Source organism: Patella vulgata, chromosome 2 (genome assembly GCF_932274485.2).
Source record: "Patella vulgata chromosome 2, xgPatVulg1.2, whole genome shotgun sequence".
NCBI classification, from domain to species: Eukaryota; Metazoa; Mollusca; class Gastropoda; family Patellidae; genus Patella; species Patella vulgata.
In genome coordinates, this window is record NC_065880.2 from 30,284,385 (window position 1) to 30,305,098 (window position 20,714).

Consider the following 20,714-nt stretch of genomic DNA (forward strand, 5'->3'; position numbering starts at 1 on the left):
TAGACTTAATGGATTTAAAAACAAGCCGAACCTTATATAAATTCATCTCCATAGTTAAACTATTGTACTATATTAGTATGTGCAGGAGAACCGCAATACAGACAAAACCAAACCAATAAGACAAACCTGCAGACAAGACAAACTGCACAAATATTGCAAGAAATAAACAACAATTATCAAATCAAGTAGGGGGTCACGGTGGCTAAGTGGGTAAAGTTCATCCAGATTTTCCGGCGTGGTTCCCCCTTGTCAGTGATGCAGGACGGGAGGCCTGACAAGGACAGCTGTCTAGTCGTTCGGGTGGGACGAAAATCCGAGGTCCCGCGTACATATTGGCGTGCACGTAAAAAATCCCTTTACAGTTGGAATTCGATATAAGAGTAGGCCGTAGTGCCGCTGTCGGGGCAAATATCCCCTTATAGCACACTGTATGGCGTATGCCCGTCTTCATTAGCCCAGTATAAGAGCAGAACAATAGGGCGTTAAACCCCATTTCATTTCATATCAAATCAAATGAATTGGTCCGGGAGCAAGTCGTAAGTGTCCACTGCGCTGTAGATAGAAGACTACTTACTGTTGTATAAACATGGCTAGTAGTAAATGATGAACACCACATGTTTTCAAGATACATCCTTCTATTTCGTTTTGATTATACCCTACACTTGGATCTATATCAAAACCTGTCAGTTTGATGATATAGACGAAAAAGCTGGTATACACAACATTCACCAGTGATTTATACACACAACATTGATGTTTTGACCAGTGGTCAGACATCCATCACTGCCTACTGCTTTCTTTTTTTTTGAAGAATGATCTGACAAAAACATATCATTCTATTTTAATCAACAAAAAAAGTTTGTCTGCTAAGAAAGGTAGCTCAAAAAGATGTTGAAGTACGTCTGTTAGCGATGAATTCTATTAGCTGGCGTCGAGGGTAGCTAAAATGACAGAATCATTATCTTTGAGAGCTAGCTGAGACACTGACAACCACTTCACAATGATTTAAATTGCTTGATTTAATCAGAAGGACATAAAAAGATATGCTTGATAATGTCGGCTTAAAAATAATCAGGTTAACGGAACAGCCGCCCTAGAGTGTTGTTTGGTGGAATATATATACGGGAATGAAATGAAATAGGGTTTAACCTCCCATTTTTTGCACCAACCGGGCTAATGGGAAACTGTTCGTCACATCCCAACTGTGAATGAGTCCTTTAGCTAAACGCCAACGTGCACATGAGACAACTGGCCACAAAAAACTGCTCGTTGTCAGCCCCTTGTCCAGCACCACAGCCAAAGGAGACTACGCCTACAAGGTCATGAGGGCGTCTTGGTTAGTGAGTAGTCCCAACCTCCACCTCCCCTCGATATTAGAGAGAAATTCAATATTGTGTCTGTTACGTTTATCGTATAAATATTTTCTAAATGGCTATAGAGATTTAATTGAAAGGCATTTCCCAGACATTTCATTAACCGGTCCTACAAAATAAATGTCATCTGACCACACAGCGATCAAAGTTTCAAATTTAAAAAGGGATTACTTTTGCATGATCGCAGGCCAAGATATAATCGAGAATATGTAATCACGAAATCTAATCTCTGAACATGAAAGAGGTGATTAACTACATAGAGCCTACAGATTATAGATCTAGGCAGATTAGAATTCTAAAATTAGAACATGCATTTTGGATACAGAAATACAACAAGAATTGCTAGCCATGTAAACTAAAGTCTTTAAAAAAAATTGGTATCGTGTATATGTACACGATTTGTTAAAGGGTAAATGGAAATTCGGCCATAACACAAACTATTTCTGGCATGTATCAGCTGTGATCGAATAGAATCACTGTCTCGGAGTCTTTAACATCAACTTAATTTTACAGATGGTTTGGGCAAGCATATCTATAACACAGATTATGGACTACAACGCATCAATTCAAGTTCAATGTTGCGGTTTGGTTATAGTTGAGTTATAGTTGTGTCAATCGGATTAAAATACATATCTATATTTAGTTTTTTTGGATGGCCTCCACTAAACGAAGATATGACAGGTCGCGTCAGAGGTCATAGAGCGACTTTTGACCTATGACGTCACACATTTGATTAACTAATCAGTATTGAAGTTTCTAGGGAGATTCCATACCCCGTACGCCAAGAACTCGCTGTAACAGACCGTTTCATTGGCTAGTCCCTCACATCAACCAGAACTGCGGTTATATAACAACTCTTCCAGATCCTAGTGTAGTAAAAACAAGTAAAACGAAATTCTATAAAAAACGAAACGAAATAGGATCCGTGTTTTAATTAGATTGTAGTTGTGTTTAACTGGCGCTATATACAAGGCTTTACCTGGACTAAAACTGTAACATTCTAACGCTTATGCCATTGTAAAAAAACGATTGTATATTGTATATGTATATAGCGTGCATGGCTATAGAGTATTTACGCATATGTGAACAAAATATGTATGATTCTCGAAGTCCAAATAATGAATTTTAATATTTATTGGCATATTTGATAAAATCTTATTTCGATATTCATTTCCTCGAATACTGTGGTACTTATACAAATAACAACATTTTAATATATTAAAGATTTAGATACATTAGATTTAGATAAAGACCTGATTAGTCTGTTTAAAAATAGATAATAATAATAAAAAAGAATATACGAAAATTTATTTTAAATTACTTTATTCTGAACCAGATTATGAATGTTTGAAGTTTTTACAAGAAATATCGTAAATAGCCTCGCTTAGCAAGATATGGTAGATATTATCTAAGCCACTCAATATCTAATCCGCTAAATGTTTAAATAATAATTCATATAAAAATTCAAGCGACAAAAAAGAAATGCGCCTGGCAGATTTAGCTCTTACATAATGCATCTTTAAATAAATGTCTTTGATAAATATTAAAGAAACTAATACAGATTCATCAAAGGTAATCCAGCTTTAAAGTTATTTCATTTCTAATAAGCACCAAAGTTGACAATTTTTTCCTCATATGTTTTCTTATTTTGACAATTTAATGAAGTATAAAGTACTAAGTTAAATAGTTCGGTCAATTACAATTCAATGGTTTTTATAATGAATAAATCTCTAAGCATTCACATCATGACTTAAAATAATTGTTTAACTCCTTAGGGTTTGTTATAGTTTGAACTTACTTTAATTATTAAAGTTATAATTTTATTTGAGACAAATTTTAAACACAAAGCTAGGAATAGGTGGATAACACATCCTGAACACCACACGCCAGTGCTACACTATGCTAACCAGTGTTAAACATTACACCACCTAAAACTTGAACAATCTGTACTTGGGTTTAATAAGTTTACAAATGACATTTTAGAGTTGGTACTTTATAAAGTTATTGAATGTTAATGGAAAACGTCGACAGAAATCAATTGGTTTTTTTTTGTATAATTAACCACGATTGAACGATGAGATTATCGTGAGCGCTAGATGGTTTTCTTGACACCTGGATAACACCCTCTAAAGTTAAAGACATAAAACGACGAAATCAACCCAATTGATGTATAATATTATTAACCTGTGTGGGGGTAACTGTGTAGATTTGTAGACAAAAACAGACCACTATCGACAACTAATCCACTCCTTCGTCTGAAGTTTAGAAGGCTGAACAATGATTGTATATATTTTACTTTCCATTATGATTTCACATTATGTTGTTCGAGTTGGCCACACCCCCACACCCCCACCCTTGACTTATTAGTGTGACTGCTAGTAAAAGCCAGTGTGTAAAAGTCTAACGTGTTGTCTTCTAAAAGATTTAGGGCGGGACAGGCTGTCTATCGCGTGGGTTGTATATCATACCATCTGTTATCTATATAAGTTTTATCACAGAATTGAACTTGACAAGGAATATGGTCAAACTCACAAAGTTCTTATTTAGTGGGCGTTTTCTTGCCAACTGATGTCTGGAAGCAGGGTAACGAACACACTATATTGGTACTTATGGGATATCTGTGGCGCAGATTATGCAGGTTTCAGTCAAGACGAAATGGTGCGATTTGTGTCATTGGTTTAAAGGTGTTGCGCTACTTTCGAATGTAAAAATAATCGCGAGGTCAATGCCGTTTTCAAATCTAATGGCATCATCTGATCTCCATTACTACATAATCCCATTGCTCAACCTGTGTCAAACATATACCGCGAACTATCTGAATCAAATAACATGATATGTAAAATAAAATACCATAACTCGATGCAGGCACAATATGTCGACCGCTTACCTCTAGCACCCCTACCTTAAAGACACCGACGATTTTTTATTAAAAACAGTTAAGAATCCCCGAGCACACGATTTTAACATGAATCGAGGTACAGAGTATGTACATCAACATCGACAATAACAGTTGAAACAGTTAGGAAAGCATTTCTTGGGAACCTGCAAGAATCCAGACCGGACGAAGAAATCCTCAAATTACTCGACATTTATCTTAGGAGGAGTGACTTTACTTTCAACGACCAAGTATACCTCCAGGAATCCGGAACGGTGATGGAAAACGATTTGCCCCGAATTATGCAAATCTCTTTATGGCTGAGTGGGAAAGGGGAGTTCTAGAGCTCTGCCCATTAAAACCAGATTTCTATGGACGTTTTCATATTCATGACGTGCACACTAGACGAATTTTGGACGTTTTTAACATTCTAAACAATCATCATCTATCTGTCAAATTAACAGTAAATGCAAGTCATAACAGCATAGATTTCCTTGACACCAACGTTTTTAAAAGCAGCAACACCAAAAACACAAGCAATTTAGAAACTAAGGTATCTTTCAAAGAAACCGACACACATCAACTACTGTTCAAAAGCTCCTTTCACCCAAAACGTAAGTATACGTTCTCTGTCATCATAAAATCTCAGATTCTCCGATTTCATAGGACATATACTCAGACGGCCGACTTTGAGTCTGTATGCACAAGAGTATTTAGCAAACTAAGGGAAATGGGTTCCTCCAAACGCTATCTCCAACGTATAAAAACAATACTCTAGCTGAACTTGCCACCAAAGAAACAAACAATATACAATTATCAGTTAAAACCAAAACTTGTGACCACCCCAGATATCAAACATAGTCATAAACATATCCGACCACTTCTATAACAAAATACCTGACAAACAATTCCTAACATTAGACCAACTTTCGTGTAGCAGTTCAAACATAATTTATCTAATTTCCTGTACAGAATGTGACAAACAATACGTAGAAGAGGCCCAAAATGTACTTAGGGAAGATTAACGGTCACTGATCAGACATAGTCACCAAAAAGGACAAACTGGTCTCAAGTCACTTCAATCAACCAAATCATTGTTACGCCAATAGAAAAGACCAAGAGCGAATTTGAAACACCAGAAGAAATTAAAACATTTAGGCTAACAAGAGAAACATTTTGGATTGACAAATTGAAAACAACAGCCCTCCTAGGTTGGAATATTCATACGGCTAGCGCAATAGCTCCCCACCCCCTTTGTATCCCCATTTAGCGCAACAGTAGCAAGTGCATCCCAAATCATCAAAATACACCATACTGGTCCTCGGGAAAATCACGCGAAAATCTTCACACAGAAACTTATAATTCCAGATACTAAAAATACAAATTTGAACGACATCTGAGTACACACTAAATAAGGCCAGCCCTCACCCTAACCCAAAGCCAAAAAAACATATCAATCCCAAGCCTTAACCCGTTGTAAATAAAATCAAGTAGATATAAGAATCCCTAGCCTTAATCCGTGGATAGTAGAACAAAACCATTTTTAGAAAATCCGATCCCTAGTAAGAAACACACTAATGTGGCTCAAATTTACCCGAGAGCCTCAAATTTATTCCTTTTTCTTCAGAAACAAAAACACCAGAAAACCCACAGGCGCCACCTAAGGAAGACCATCAGCGCTACCAACACCGACCCCCCCCCCCCCAAAAAAAAACAAAAAAAAAAACAAATCAGCGACCATTACCACAAGTCAACTTTGTACGTAAATTTAACGCATATTATGTATTTTTTATATATAAAACTAGGAAATATCACGTACCACGAACTAAATTTCCATCGTCCTAGGTCATGGAAGCTACCGAACACTCATTCTACCTGTTTATTATACAAGTGTCCCAATAAAAAATTGTCCCGACCCCAACTCTCAATACTGTGGTTAAGAATGGCCTCTTCAATAAGTTTGAATAGTTATGTCTTTTGTCGCAAATGCATTGCTAGAATCTCAAGTGTTATCTTATCTTTTATTTCAATTTAATCTTTACACATTGAGGAACGCATCTCAACATAAAGAATCAATGTTTAAAGAAAACTTAACATCATATCGGTAAATATAGATCAAATCAGCTAATACTGGCGTGATCACTGTGAAGTTTAAAAAAATCTTCAAAACTAATTAGTTTAAATCTATTAAGATTTCTGAATAAAAATGGAGCCACGGTCGGCTCGGAAATAAAGCGCTGTCCGGGCAAATATCTATCATAAAATACTACAAGGCGTTTGCCCACTATCATTTGCCTAGTTGGCGGAGGCGAGTACGACGTTAAATCCCTTTTCAATTCATTTTCTGAACAAAAATTGAATATTTGCGACAAAGTAAACAGTAAAATAAAACAAATCTTTTTGAAAGAAAATATTAGCACATTTGTTTGTCAAAGAACAATAATACATAAACACACGTTAAGAAATAGACCAGACTTACCGATTAAGTGGTGTCTCTTATTCCGTTTATAATTGAATTACAAAGTTATGCGTAATATAACTGTCCCTTAACTATCACTATGATCACACTGTCACTCGGAAATACCGAGTTAATAATAACTCCACTCTTATCTCGACAATCAATATATATACTCTGTACCATTTACAGTCCATCGTTTATCTTGACTTATCATGGTGTGTCTTAACCTTCTTATTACTTTCCGTTCATCACTAAATATTAATAAATAAAAGTAGCGCTTCACTCTCTCTTTACACTCTTTACAGTGGCGACCATGATAGTACTAGCACAGATGTAGTTTTGCTAATCATAAACGCACAGCCTACGGGAAATAAAGCTAGCGGTTTCGATAGCATTATAATACTTATCAATAACAAATTATTAGTGTTTTAAGTGTTCGGGGAAAAATGATGACACTGTGTAAGAATATATTCCACCACTAAACCAGACTTGACTACCCAATGCTCCCGACTGACTTTGCTTAGTAGCCAAATTGCCGCGGGTAGGTCACCACATGGCGAAGCAAAACGGGGGAAAAAAGTTAATATCGCGCGCGCTGTTCACTTTTTGTTGTTCTTCTTGAGGCAAGTTTTCTGTTTACCTGTCCGGGTATACATAACATACTCAATCAACACAGGTAACAGATGCGACAACTATTTCGCCGAAAGGCGTTCGAACGAGATCGTTTCTACCGATTTCTGATGATTTCAAGATGTTACACAGTGTTAATACCAGCTCTATATCAATCTTTACTACACCTTACTGTATATCCAGAATGTTCTCTTATCTCTACTGTTTAGACACAGAGCAATAATAATATTTATTTTTATTTATTTGTGTTATATGCTTGATAACGACTTGTGAAATCCTCTTGAAACGTCGCAGTGAAATAAACCATAGTAATTGTTATCCATAAGTAGTGTGTTTTTTGATTATGTTCCAATTACTAAATGCCATTTAAAGAATAATGAATAATATTTGGTAGTCTAGCATGAATCAGAATAGCCTGTCTTATTCATTATTTAATCCATGTAAGAGTCTAAAATAAAGATAAACGAGAAGTGGTATTAAGTGGTCTAGAATGAATAAGAATAGCCTATCCCAGCCACAAAACATTATTTTAGCGAATTTCTAAAATAAACGAGATGTGGTATTAGCTGCTCTAGAATGAAGTCTGCTCCAGCTGTCAGAACTCTAAATATCTTTCATAGAAAATAAAGTAATCTAAATGATGTTTTTAATTATATTAACTTATATAATTCGTAATCCCGGATAAAAATAGACAATATAAAAAATCAATAAAAAAAAACGTCCAGGAAGTAATGTTAATTACTATTGAATGACAATATTAGTAAAATTATGAAATAAGACCTACGCTGGTCGGGTTGGAATGATTGCGACACCCACCCACCACACCACTGTGTTAATTGACGATCCGGGTTTTCATAAAAAAATGAATGGCTGGGTCTACAAGCTAATTAGGCACTGATTTAGAATGTTGTTATGGCAACCAAAGAACTTTTCAAATGCAGAATGAATCTCTAACATTTTTTTTTATAGTTGATGAAACAATAAATTTAATCATAATATGGTGTTTTCCAATTCGCCTTTCGTCTTATTTCATTTTTACATTCCGTACTCAGTTTTACTTACTTAACATCTGACAAGTTTTATCATCGTGGCGTGTTCTATGAGTGTACTGTCAACAAAAATGAAAAATGAAATGGGTTTAACGTCCTACTGTTCCGTACAGACTAGGCTAATAAAGAAGGATGTACGCTATGCAGTGTGCTGTAGACGACATTTTGTTCGGACAGCCGCGCTACGGTATAACAACTTTCTCAACCATCACCCGAATCGTGGTAGGTGGGCCAACGCCTTATTCACTGGGCCACCCGGCTTCCGTACTGTCAGTCAATAGACAATGTAAATGCGGCCAAGACATCGTCCACTGATGTATCAATAATCTCACTAAAAGTGTCGTACATATACTTAATAAAGAAGAAACGAAACAGAAATAATTGTAATTAGATTGTTAAAACGTTGAAAAACATATAATTCATCTGTAAGATTTTGGGTCATAGAATGATAGATCGTCAGAATATCCAGAAGGAAAGATGTTGTAATTCAATTCATGAATTACTGATAAAGTATAAAATTCAAACGAAGATTATTTCGCTGTTTTGTGGATCGATTCTGTTACAGCACATTTATATGCTAAAGTTAAAACGTTATGTTCAATTTAAAGTATCAAAACCTCTAACTTCTCTAACTTCAATATTGGTCTATTTCAATCAATATTACCGTGGAATGGGCTCCAGATAAGACACAATGAACATTTTAAAATCAGTGAGCGAAGTCGTTTTCTCTGTGGTTTCGAGCACCATTTGTAATAAGGTGCCTTGGTGAACGAAGCAAAACAATGTAAATCAGTTTATATACATTCGTATTACATTGATGACCTGTTCTCGTCCATCTTTATTTTATTAACACAAATGGGTCGCAACGCATTTAATAATGTAATATGAATGTATATAAATTGATTTACATTCAATTGTTTCTGTTTTTACTGTAATTTCTAATCAGTTAGGTTCGGCGAAATACGCCAGTATTCTCAATCGAATTTCAATCTCTAGCGTCTGGTTATTCCAGTCTACGCCGATAGTATTTATTGGGCATGCTCTCCAGCTAAGGATTTAGCGTCACCGTTTGACATGACTTGTGGAATATGCCTAGCCTCGTTTTTCGAGTCCCTTATACCAAATAGCGCTGATACGCATTATGGTACACGATTCGTGTACCAATTGTAAAATGTTTATTTTGTCTTAAATATTGGATATCAGAAGGCCATCTTTCCCCGGTAAGATCACAACATCAATGTTGATTTAAACCGACAAATAAATCGTGTTTTCAATGTCGAAGATTTTGGATGATATTGAGTTAGAGACTTAGCTTCTTTAAGTTCGCTTAAAAAGACACAAAAACAACTGCATGTACAGATAATATTAGTCTGGACAAATAGCGTCAAATTTGACACTAAATACACATTTGACGCTATCTGTCCTGACTAATATTGGTTGTAGTCGAAGCGCAGTCATTTTTTTAAGGTGGACTAATAAATAGATCTTGTCTATTAATCGATTTTGGAAGAGTTCATGTCGGTTAAGGTTAAGACTATATAGAAGTACCTACCCCAACCTTAACCATACCCCAACCCGTACGATGTCTAACTCGTCGTGCTTAAAATCCAGATCACATGGTTGTTGATTGGGGATTTAATGTCCACATTCATTGTGCGTGATATCGCAGACATACGTTAGGTTTAGTCAATTCAGTGCATGCACATGGGTCTTTCCTGTGGAAGGAAGCGATGTTGGGTGAAATGAAATGGGGCTTAACGTCCCACTTTTCTGCATCGACAGTGCGCTATGAGTATGAGGGACATTTTACCCGGAACGCGACGTTATTGTCTAGTTTTATTTCGAATTCCAACTGACAAAGGTTCTTCTACGTGCACGCCAATGTGTACACAGGACCTTGGTTATTCGTCCCATCGGAACGACTAGACGCTGCCCTTGCCAGGCCCTCCGCCCCACACCGCTGACAAGGGGAAACCACGCTGGAAAATCCCGGGCAACTTTCTCGCTTAACACCGGGTTCGAACGTCGCACAGTTAGTTGAGAAGGCGCTCCGTATCTTCAATTCACACACGCTCTTACCAAGCATCGAACCCACGACCTCCACACAGAGGTGACCGGTGAGCTAGAACGCGACACCCTAGACCTGTTTGAAAATGAACTTCCCTTTTGTTATTTATTTTGTCATAAGCCGATTCTGACGATTGGTTGAGAAAACGAATGACCCTCACTTAGTTTTCGAAATATGCAAAAAGCATGGTTAACTAGCGGGCTGACACTTATATGAAGGGCCAAGCACCAGTTACTATAAACACAATGGATGCTATTTTTGTGTCCAGACTATAATGTTCGTGGTAGTCGAAGCGCAGAAAATTTAGGCAGGGGCATTCGAGGGTACTTTGTAAAACGCTTTGCAGCCGAATTCTCCGCCCGATTCACCAGTCGATTGCGTCACCTTTCGCGTCACATGATTAAACATGGCAGCGACCAAGACAAAGAAAAAAAATAGCTGCAGCGGTGGCATTTTTTTAAATGTTAGTCGTATGCGTCGGCCTAGGAGTGACTGGGCGGAAACCTGGATGGATCCGTCGCCGAGACACTGTTCTTTTCTTTAACAATCTCGTTCGAGATTTGGCCAAGGAAGACGTTGGTGGTTAAGAATTCGTGACAAACTAGGCGAATATAAGAGTAGCAAAAGAAAATTCGGCCGAAAATATATCAAATATATTTGATTCGAGCGGGCGAATACAAATTCGGCATCTGGACACACAAAACGAATTTCGGCGGTGATTGATTCGGCCGAACGGTCCGGGCAAATGATTCGTCTAGTGGGCCCCCCTGCTAAGGGCAGACAAGTGTTTTCTTTTTTCGTCTGATCGCGCCGATTGAAATTCGCCAGCGATATTTTATGACCGATCACGAACTGGCACATGTGGCGATCGTCTCGAGAGCGTACGCGAATAAATTACGTCGATCATGTGACATGTACAAAATGGCGAGTCGTCGAAATCGTAGGATTTCTGGGGTATGTGCTATTTATTTGCTACTAATAAAAGGCGGAATACGTACCGTGATATCGTGAGGTCAAATAGGCAAGGCCTTTCTGACCAAAGAATCGCCCATGTGATATCAATGATATCTCCGATTGGCTTTTTAAAATGTTTTGCTCGACAATATACGCTGGATACGGACAGTCGAGCGGATTTGCCCGGCGAATGGAGCGCCGAACCCGAGCAGAATCGTCGTCACCGTGAACGGGCACATAGGCCATTTTTTTCGAACAATTTTAAAAATCGGCGCGATCGGACCAATAAATACGCTCGTGTATCCTAGGCTTAACATAATGCATTTTTAACCACGCAGTGGTGTACTTAAATCTGGCCTCGTTTCTTATAAACCGAGCATGCTGAGGTCATGTTAAGGAACAGCATTACCTAATCCGGCGTAGAAAGCAAACACGTTTTATTCTCCTTCATACAAGCCTGGGGATTAATTGTCAATGGTTTTCTTAACATGTTATGAAATGATCGATTTAATCCTCTATTCAACGGCGATTTTTTTCCTCTATGCAACACACACCGCATCATAACATGGTGAACTGGTGCAAAAATTCAACCGATAATCCTTTAATTCATTTAGCACGCCAGGGGATTAGTGTTAAAAACACACAAACACTGATTAATGAAATCAGAAGGCGGGGGTCGGGGCGTTTTCTTTCTAAACGTGACAGTTATAATCTATTGACATATGTTAAAAAAGGCATATATTTTAAGGTTCATTACCTTAATATAGACGAGACATTTGAACCCTATTTCTGTATCAAATATTCATGAGCGTACTCTAGCCTTATTTAGTATCAAAACAAATTTAGATTGTCGTCGTCCCTTACTACGGGACAGGAAATTGACTTTGTTATTACTGTAAATGAATATTTATAATTTTTGACACGTCCTGATATTTCAAAACCAATATTTGAACAACAAGTTTAAAACGTGGGCTAATGTTTATATAATAATAATATCGCATGTTTCATTTCATAGATAAAATAATATAAGACCACTCCCCACCCCTCCCAATACAAATTACATAGTTGTATCTATTGAGAATTAGGTAATAACGCAGAATGTGCTGAACTGTAGTTAGACTATTATAAACGTTTGTAAAGCATTAATATAAAATATCAATGTTGAATTCAATTTTCATCTGAAAACATCCCTTTCAAAACAATAATTGAATGTCACTAGATAAGAGAAAACGAGAAAAATAGAAATAGCCCATACATTCTCTTGTTTTTATTCTTACTATACTTAATAAATACATGGTAATGCGCGGACTTTTTCTGTTGTTTTTGTTTTGTTTTCTCTTCACCAGTGACAGTCAATTCTTTTTTATAAATTGTGAGATATCGTTTTCTCTTCACTAGTGACAGTCAATTCTTTTTTATTGTGAGATATCGTTTTCTCTTCACTAGTGACAGTCAATTCTTTTTAGAAATTGTGAGATATCATCTCACAGTCTCATATAACAACAGTTGATCTTCATGGGAATTATCAGTTAATAGAAAGTCGCCCGTGTATCTGTTATCGCTCGTGTTTTCCTTTTGTTTTTGTCACTCCCGTTTCTTGAAATCTTCGTTCCGCATCTATCGTAGCAATGATCTCTGCATCATCCTTTAAAGTAGCTAAGTCTCTAACTCAGTATCATCCAAAGTCTTCGACATCGAAAACACAAATTATTTGTCAATTTAAATCAACATTGGTGTTGTTATCGTATCTTGAAAAGATGGGCTTCTGAGATATCAATATTTAAGACAACATAAACATTTTACCATTGGTACACGAATCGTGTACCATAATGGGTTTCATTGCCATTTGTAATAGGGGACTCGATGAACGAGGCTAGACATATTCCACAAGTTATGTCAATCGGTGAAGCCATATTCTTATCTGGCGAGCATGCGCAATAAATACCATCGGTATAGACTCGAATAACCAGGCGCTAGAGATAGCCATTCGATTGACACTTCTGGCATATTTCGCCGAAGATAACTGATTTGAAATTAGAGTAAAAACGGAAACGATTGAATGTAAATCAGTTTATATACATTCATATTACATTATTATATGTATTGCGACCCATTTGTGTCAATTTCTAGGTCCAAACTATTAGCGATTTAGCTCCTTAAAGGGTTCGAATGCGACCGATCTTTAATTGTTAGGGATGGCGCTTGAAGGGCTGACACTAAAGCGTACCTAGTCATTCAGATGGGACGAAAAACTAAGGCCCTGTATACATTGGCGTGCACGCAAAAGAACCATTGACAGGACCAGGGCAACATTCTTCTACTTCGCATTGCATACGAAATCATGGAAATAAAAATTACCATATGTTTGCCAAAAGAACCGCAAGTGTTGTGTTGACACATTAAGCCCCATTCCATTTCTAAGGCCATGTTAAACAAAAAATAGGTAAGTTCGTTAAAAAGGGCGTAACACTATTGTGAGTGCAAGTACATGTTGTATATTTAACCGTGAACGTGTTCTTGTAATTTAGACCCCTTCGATAAACATTATTTTAGTGTGAAAAAACTCCGTATTGAAACATTTGAAACAATACCTAATCTTATCTTTACCAGCCCATTTATGCATTTACAATTACACAATGTACCATAAAGAAATAGAAGTTGTTCCATATTAACACAGAAAATATCCAGACATAACAACTTGGTATTGTTCTACTTATAAAAACATATTGACATACCTTATTAAAACCACATTAAAGACTAAATGCGATATCATGTCGTTGCAATACCAAACATATGCTTCACCTTCATTCAAACAAATCAAAATCACTTGACTAAATCTGTGCTATTTTATCTGAACATAGAACGAAGTAATTCATTCAGTGTTGAATAACTCTAAATCTAGCCAATACTGCGTCCAATTGCAGCGAAAATAGCTTAAAGAGTCTGAAAGACCAACCGATTTGATACGATTTATGTCATCAACTCAATCAATCAGGGCGCTTTGTGTTTTCACTTATTATAGTCCGAAGTCAACCACTGGTATTGTGACTCAGTCCATGATTTGTTTTTTTAAAGCGGAATTAGTTGATGGCAGTTCTCGCTATAATAGTTAAAAACTAGATAGTTTAAAGGTAATTTGCTGAAAATTTCAGTCAAATTGATCCACTATGAGCCGAGAACGAAGCGAGTGAAATTTTCGCATAGTCTCGGTCATCATTACTAAAATCATTAATATAAACAGCATAGTCTCGATTATCCAATGTTTTTATTTAATTATCAATGGCCGTTAAGCGGAATAATATAGGAATCTAATCAAGCCAAAATCGAAGGCTAGCCTTGACATCGAGAGTTTATTATGGTCTGGATAAGTTAATTAATGTCTAATTGATAATTTAGATAACATTTCAGGTCTAAAGAAAGACTTGTAATAAGCAGATTTTGCTCTTGCATAGTGATTTATTAACCTAGATTTTAATAAATTTTTAAAGCTCTATCTCAAGTTCACCATACACCCTTATTTTTTTTTTATAAAATTGATAAAGTAATAATGGCTGGTGAATTTAGTCATGTAAAGGACAGACTGATCGTTGAATACAAAACTAATTTGATCTCAAGAACATAATTTTAGCTCAAGATCATCAAAATTTTATTACATGAAGTAACTTTTGTAACGCATAAAGGTTTTCATTCAAAAAATTAAATTAGCCCGTAACATTTAATCAAACCAACACGTTTATAAATTCAACTTTGAAGTTTGGTTCGAAGGTGTGTGTGTGTTTACAATGTTTTTAAAATACAAATGTGACGTCATACGGGCAACAAGTCAATCGTCCATTTGTTTGATACTAGATGACATATTGAACTGGCGTGACGATTTTATTAAGATGCATGTGCGTAATATATTGAAACAGCACTCGGGCTTACGTCCTCGTGCAATATCGATATTTTTACTTATTGTCCATATGCGTCATTGTAGCGCTATACAATCACTTGCAAGCTAGGACCTTTTTAAATATCCGACTGATTCCAGGCCAGAACATTATCTAGTGTTGGTATATTTTGATTTCTTAACTGAATGTTAAATTATCAATCTGAGTACATATTGGCGTGGATTAATCCGTCAAAAATGTGATATTTAAGCAAAAACTACAAATGGCAAGCTTCCAATATTGAGCTTTAATATTTGTCAACACAACGAATGTTACTATAGCTCACTATTTCTGTAATAACGATTGGTTAGCTTTTAAAGATGCATTATGTAAGATTTTGATAAAGATATGGTCGTTCTTGCTCTTTTGATAAGAGTCAAATCTCCGGTTATACGAGACAAAGAGTAGGGTCGCCTGTCCAACCTCGTGGGTTTTCTCCGGGTCCTCCGGTTTTCTCCCACTGCTAAATACCTCTACGCGCAAGCGAATTATTGAAATAAAATATGTGTTAGTCCCGAAATGACCTAGTTTGTGTCGAGTGGACGTTAAAACCCATTTCTCTTTCGCTTTTGATAGAGAAGATATCAGTGTTGGAAGTTGTGACATGATGTAGCGTAGATAGTCTCGATTGTCAAATACCATTGCCACGATAATAAACAAAGACTCGATTATCCATTTAAACAATAAATTATTAAATGGAGCAGGTGTTTTAATCGATATATTATAGGCTTGCTCACGGGCTTGTCAAGTGAATAAATGTTAAATAAAAGTTTACAGAACAAATGAAGCCAGGAAAAATGCAATAGTTGGCTGTTGTATAATGTATCTCTAAAGAAACACTTCATTGTATATCACAGAGAGAGAGAGAGAGGGAGAGAGAGAGAGAGAGAGAGAGAGGGGAGGGGGTGGGGTTTAACGTTCACTCGACACAAATTATGTCATTTCGTGACTAATAGTATGGTTAAATTTCATTTCAATAATTGCCTTTAGCAGTGTGAGGAAACTGGAGAACACCCACGAGGTTGGACTGGTGACCACGTACAAGCGGGGAATCGAAACCACGCCCCTTTTTTCTGACACTATTTATTCAAAAAATATTTACATACTATAAAAGTACACTATAAAATCGTGGGATCTTATATAAATTCATCTCCCCAGGAATATAATAAAGTACATTGTATAAAATTGTAATCATAAATAATATACTGGTATAAAATTACAAGGTAAATGTGTTTACTCTCATTTAATTAGTGAAAAGTTATATTGGATATAGTATAAATCAGTTAAAGTACCGAATGTAGTAGAAACGTAGTGTGATTACCGAAATAATCATGTGATGTTCATAGTACGGAAAGGGTTTGCGAACACCACGTTGTACGGAGAAAGAAAGAAAGAAACTAATATCAGGAACGGGGGACATCAATGACAATGACAGACCTTATCATGCAACGCACACTCTTAACCATTCGGCCACCCAACCAACTCCTGCAAATCACAGGGTATCATAGCCAACATCGCAGTGTGAGAAACCGGCTTACACTTTGTTTTCAATGCACAATAAACCAGATTTAGGAATCCTGTCTTTGTTCCTTTAAGAATAAAAGGAGTCCAATATATCTTTTATTATCGTGAGAGGCTATTGCATTTTTATGTGTTAGCTTGCATATATATTAAAGACACAATAAATGTTATAAAATATGAGTTTACCTTCAATGTTTCAGATGATAGTTCGTTCACAAAGGGTATGATGTTCTAATAATAATAAACATAGAGGGGTATATGTTTGTTTTATTGTAACGTATCTTAAACAATGAGTATATATATATATGACTGCTGGAAAGCTGGTTTAAAGACGGAACAAGCAACATCGTTTACATTGTATAGTCGTTCGGGTGGGAGGCAAAACCGCAAAACCGAGTTCCTGTGTACACACGTTGGCATACACATACAAGAATCCTTGAAACAAGAGGAGGCCATAACAAAAAATAAAGCCGCTCCACCCTCACGGTGATTTTCGCTATGATACAATTTCTTGTGATAGCCTGCTTTAGCGTGTGAGGGTATATGACATACGAATTTTGCTATATAAGCTGTTTTACTTAAGCTATTACGATTACTTTCAAATCGTATTATAGATGATGGCTAAACGCAGCATGTGAGAGTAAAATATGGCGTTACGATCTACTCTTATTTCGCTTTCCGACTGTCTGCGGATCTTTAACGTTCTGCCTATTGTATACACGATAGCTTCGTTGTTTTTGTACAACGTGAAAGACTAGGCGTTTTTTCTTGCCAAGCTCTCGATCCTACACCAATCATACTTGACAATCAGGTTGAAAAATCTCGAGAGACTTTCGAGACTAATTCTGGTAACGAACCCAGGGTTTCCTGGTGAGAGAGAGAGAGAGAGGGGTTGATATCAATATGTCCATCACCAATTAACTGTCTGGATTAGGGTCGTAAAAAGTCAATTATTACACAGCACATGACAATAAACAGTGGTGTGTTGTCGATCGCAGTCTCGAATTACGAAAAACGTTGACAATAGCATTGTAGTTTTATATACGACCGCGGAAGTCGATCGGTCATGAAACTGGAATCCCGACTAGAATGTATAGGGTTCGAATTCTAGTATAGGCCGAAAGGAAACTTCGAAATTTTTCAAGCCAGACCACTTCTCATGGATGACGTCTGTGGGGCAAACAAGAAAAGGGTGGGACAAAAGAAAAATCAAAATCCGAGAGAGAGAGAGAGAGAGAGAGAGAGAGAGAGAGAGAGAGAGAGAGTTTAACTTCCACTCGACACAAACTATGTCATTTCGGGACTAACACATGGTTCAATTTTATTTCAATAATTCGCGTGCGCGTAGGTGTCTTTAGCAGTGTGAGGAAACCGGAGGACCCAGAGAAAATCTACGAGGTTGGTCAGGCGACCCTACTCCTTGGCACGGGGATCTAAACCACGCCAGCTAACTCAATGACAGACCTTATTATACAGCGCGCACATGCTAACCATTCGGCCGTCCATCATCACTCAGAATCTGATGTGTATATACATTAACGTGCAGGTAAAGCAACTTTCGATCATTGGAAATCAAACAAGAGTATATAAAAACGCCGCTGTCCGGGAAAAATTCTTCTACTGGGCATTTCACATATAACCATACAATTAACCGAAGTATTGCGTTGGTGAGACATTAAATCCAATTCCATTCTTTTTCTAAACGGAGCCGTGGTGACCAGTAGGTAAGACATTGGCTCACTAACCAGGAAGTCCGGGGTTCGATCCCGGTTTTGGTCGAGAGAGTTCCCCGAAATTTTTCAGCGTTGCAAGGACAGCGTCTAGTCGTTCGGGTGGAACGAAAATCGAAGTCATGCGTACATATTGACTACACAAAAGAAGCATTGACAGTTGGAATTCGAAATAAGATTAAGCCATATAGCAAAATATATGGTGTAAGCCCGTCTTCATTAGCCCAGTCGGTATAGAAAAGTAGGACGTTAAACCACATTTCATTTAAATTTTTAAATCTAAATCTGAATATGACAGCAGGCAGTCGCAAATAACAGACAAGAGAAAGAATACGAGAGGACTTTCTTGATATGCGATCAGATAAATCAGACAGCGTGATACCTATTAAGCCAGGTCTCCATGTCTGTTGTGTTAAAGGGTATTATTAGTTTGATATAAATATATATTTTTGATTCAGCCGGGTATACTGGCAAAATTACAGAGCGAGCTGGGCGAGAATGAAGCCAAGCTTCAGAACCAGCGGAGAAAAGACCAAGATCCGTTGGGGTTTTTTTATTTTGACTTTTACGTTTACCGTATTAAAGTTAAATTTTATGCAGTCTGGGTGTCGTGTTAGCTAATTGGTACAGATAATTATTATTCGGAGGATACACAAATATAATATAACTTTACATTCTGAAGCTTTGAAAAACATTTATATTAATAAAATCAAAGTGTGTATGTGTGTTTGTTCGTCCATCACGCTTCGTCGCTCCGCGCCACCCCCAAATATGGTGAATCAAATTAACCAGTAGAAATCCGTGAATGTTTAAGGCCAGTGAATATAAGCCCCGGGTGAATTTGGGCCCCTGGTGAAACGGGCCCTGTGCAAATTTTTAAAAAAGAAAATGTACTCACTCAGATGTATATCATGAAATCTCTTGCGTGGTTGATGGTTTATTGTTCAGATAACCATTTACCTATAATATATAACAATGTTTTTTTTACTACACCTACTTAACGAGACAAAAACCTGTCCAATTTTCACTCCCAATTGCAAATTTGAACACACTATCTCGGTGTTGGTCGACAATGTTTCCCGTGATTTTTCAGTGTGGTTTCCGCTTGTCAGTGGTGTAGGACGGAAAACCGAGGTCTCGTGGAAATGCTGGCGTGCACGTTAGAAATCGTTGACAGATAAAATTGGAAGTAAGTAGCACCGATGTCCGAACAACTTTTCCCTCGTGTGACAGTACGTGGTGTATTCCCGGCTGGCACAGAATCGTAAGAAGTTAAACCCCATTTCATCCCAAGTGGCCAATGCTACCACCCACCTATCAAATATAATACAGGGAGTACAATAGGGATGGACTGGACACCTAGTTACGCGATCTTATATAAATACAAACTGGAAACGAACACTCGTCAATATTGTATTTCAGTGCTATTTATTTCACCATCAAATGTGATAACAAACAAATTTGTTCTTCAGCCTGTCTTTCACACCTGTTACTGACAGAGAATGGATAATGTCACGTCAACACAATACTTCCGTCACTGTGAGACTTATATGGCGAGATTCATTCATATGATCTGCAATGAGAAATGGGGGCGGGGGGATGGTGTGGGGGGGGGGGGTCTGCTACTGTCTATAAAATAAATAAAACTACCATATATTTCTGTAATTAATTGAACATAACTAAGACCATCGTTAATTATCTATCTGTAGTAATTTAAGTATAATTGATATTCTCGTTGAGTATCTGTAATTGATTGATATTATCATTAAGTATCTGTAGTCAACTGAATATAACTGAGATATTCAACTGAACATACATATAATGCATGCTATTGTTTTATCTGCATACAAATCTTAAAATTGATATTTAATATGCTTGATTTAATTACAAATACTTTTATATACACATACTTCATAAATCCCGCTAAAGTTAACCCTTGGTCTAAGGACAAAAGAATTATCTTACTACTATCAAACATCCTACCATCACTTTCTCGTCTTTGGTTACATGCTTTACATTTTAAAAGGGGTTTTATATTTTAAATAGATTTGGTTCTATTCATACTACGGTAAGTTAATCCCACGACGTTATTTACCATCGAATTAAAAACTTAATTGACCGAAAGAT

The 20,714-nt window shown here is 36.9% G+C and overlaps 1 protein-coding gene across 4 annotated transcripts in view; it reads right to left on the reverse strand.

The window, feature by feature from the left end:
• Positions 1-20,714, reverse strand: part of LOC126811438 (guanylate cyclase 32E) — a 110,294-nt gene that overhangs the window by 65,443 nt on the left and 24,137 nt on the right. For 2 of the 4 annotated variants that reach the window (XM_050537040.2, XM_050537044.2), the window contains exon 2: positions 19,486-19,547. The exons of 1 other annotated variant lie outside the window; for it this stretch is intronic. The gene's annotated coding sequence lies outside the window, so the exon portion shown is untranslated. Of the gene's footprint in view, positions 1-6,727; positions 7,007-19,485; positions 19,548-20,714 lie in introns of those variants that run through there. One more of the 4 variants, XM_050537043.2, reaches the window with a different exon arrangement.